Source organism: Corylus avellana, chromosome ca8, assembly GCF_901000735.1.
Source record: "Corylus avellana chromosome ca8, CavTom2PMs-1.0".
NCBI lineage: Eukaryota > Viridiplantae > Streptophyta > Magnoliopsida > Fagales > Betulaceae > Corylus > Corylus avellana.
Window position 1 is genome coordinate 7,159,283 of NC_081548.1, and position 2,537 is coordinate 7,161,819.

Genomic DNA, 2,537 nt, shown 5'->3' on the forward strand with positions numbered 1-2,537 from the left:
AAAAAAAAAAATTAAGGATATTTTGTCTTATTAAAAAATTTTATGCTTATTTTTGTCTTTTTTTCTAACCTTTGAGGGGCATTTACATTTTTTTTTGGAATAGTTTAGAAGAGTATTGACACAATTGGTAGTTTAAGGGGACTTTGATAATGGGGTGCTAATTTGAGGAGGGTATGTTGTGTACTTTTCCTTTTTTTATTTTTTTTATTTTTTTATTTTTTTATTTTAACAAGTAGGTTAATACTCAAACGACCTACCATGTTTGTTCATACGTACATTGCTTAGTACAATATTGTCATCAATAATGAGTACAATGTGAGGAATTTTGTCCGACCATAAATATATTGATGCAAACTAACATAAAAAATCCAAACTCAGTACTTGCATAAACAAAATACTAGTAGATGACGAAAGACAACATGCAACAAAAATACTAATGGGCAACATCAATCATGTCAAGCCAACAACATGAGGAAAGTTATAAGAAAAATCAAGCCCCCAAACACAACAGTGAGTGTATCGGAATCACAGCAACCAAAAGCAAAAACAAATTGTTGTTGATGAGCTTTTATTTTGAAAATTTTTTTCTTGTTCTATGCTACTTTCTACCGCCCCAGTGATTTCCTCCGCCACAGTGGGGCTTTTTCTGAGGGAAGATTTTCTCCCTCCTCCCATCTTCCCTAAACCTTAAACCCTAAACCTTTTCGCCGTGCCTAGTCGTTTTTGTCTAGTCGCGCTCCACTACCAGTGGTCATGTCATTCACAGTTTTACGGTGGATCTTAGATCTGGATCTTTTCAAAGCCCGATCTATCACCATTTGTTTCTCCATAGCTTCGATGCGCTACACCATTGGGTTCACTGGCCTCCCATTTATCCACCGCTATCACCATCTTCCTGTTCTGCACACCACGCGCCGCCGAGTGGTCCTCATTGAGTCATTCGCTCGTGCATGGATCTCACGTGTCACGCGCCCATGCGTAGGGGTGTTAACTTGGTCCTAGTTCTCGGTTATTGGCCAAAACCAGGAACTGAAATAAGGGTACCCCAGTTATTGGTTTTGAAAAACCAAAACTAAGAAACCGGGTCCCGGTTAACCGGCTGGTTCCGGTTTGTACCCGATTATCCGGACCGGGTAAACGGTTTTTTTTTTTAAAAAAAAAAATTGTATTTTTGACTTATTTTAGGTATTGAGCCTAAAATAAGTCCATTTTTGTGCATATAGTTGGCCCATTTTCAAAAAATCTATTAACCTTTTTGTCCCAATTAACTGGCTTTGTTGTGATTGTTCCAAATAATAATAATTAAAAAAAAAACCTAAAAAAGCTAAAAATCCTAAAAAATCAATGTTTTTGCCTATATGGGCCTTAAAAATAAAAATCTAATTTTTTAAAATGCCTTAAAAATTATTTTAAATTAGGTACCTAAAGAAAACAATAAAAATAAGTATTTAAACAAACCAAAAGCACAAGAAAGACCCCCTTGCTACAACAATTCAGAACAAAAAAAAAAAAACAATAAAACAAGTATTTAAATAATCTACCAACCAAAATAAATACCCATTACAAAGTTCATAAACATATTGCAAACACAATATTACGCGAGTTTCAGAAATCATCAAATCATCTAGCATGTCACACAAGCTCTAGAAATCTTCTAGCTGAATCATGTGAATAAAACAACAAACAAAGTTAAGAATGATTAATATTAAAATCATGACATTTTAATATCATAATACATAAAATACTAAACTATGAAACCATAGTAAAAATAAAAAGTAATGAATTTATAACCATTTACCATGCTCATCATAACTTTCCATTCCCATAAACTTCTATAACTCCTCATTGTTATTTGGGCAACTCTTTAACTAGTTTTATGTGCAAATCAAGGCCTCAACTGTAAATAGAGATAATGAACTCCTAAAGGGATCTAATATGCGTCATCGGTTGCTGAAGGTAGACTCAGATGCAACAGTGGAACTAGGAATGGCCAATACATCACGAGCTACCTTTGCGAGAATATGATATTTTGGTGCATTAACCTTCCACCAAAGTAAGATATTAAAATCTTGGGTTGTTGCTTCACACCGATCAAACAAATATCGATCCACCTCCGCCTTACACTCCAAGTCATTCTCTTCTTGGTGTTGGGAGAACACCCACATATATTGCGACTCTTGATCCTCCAAGTCTTCACCACTAACATTTAAAGAAGTAACTGTTGAACTTTTTATACCTACATCAAAGTTAGATAGAGAATAACTTCCGTTCGGTTGTGGCAAAAAACCCTCATTTTCTGCCCACCAATGTAAATGTGACACCTCAGCATGGAACAAGTTAAGAAAATAAAACCAAAACACCAGATTATTTCTTCATTCTCCACACCTCAGACGCACAGCACCCTTCACAACCATCACCGCCCGCCGCCGCCCGCCGCCGCCTGGTCCCATCGGTGCTGCCCATCTCAAATTGCGCCGCCGCCACGCAGTCCCGACCATCACTGCTCAGAACTACCGAGAAGAGAGAGAGATGGAGAG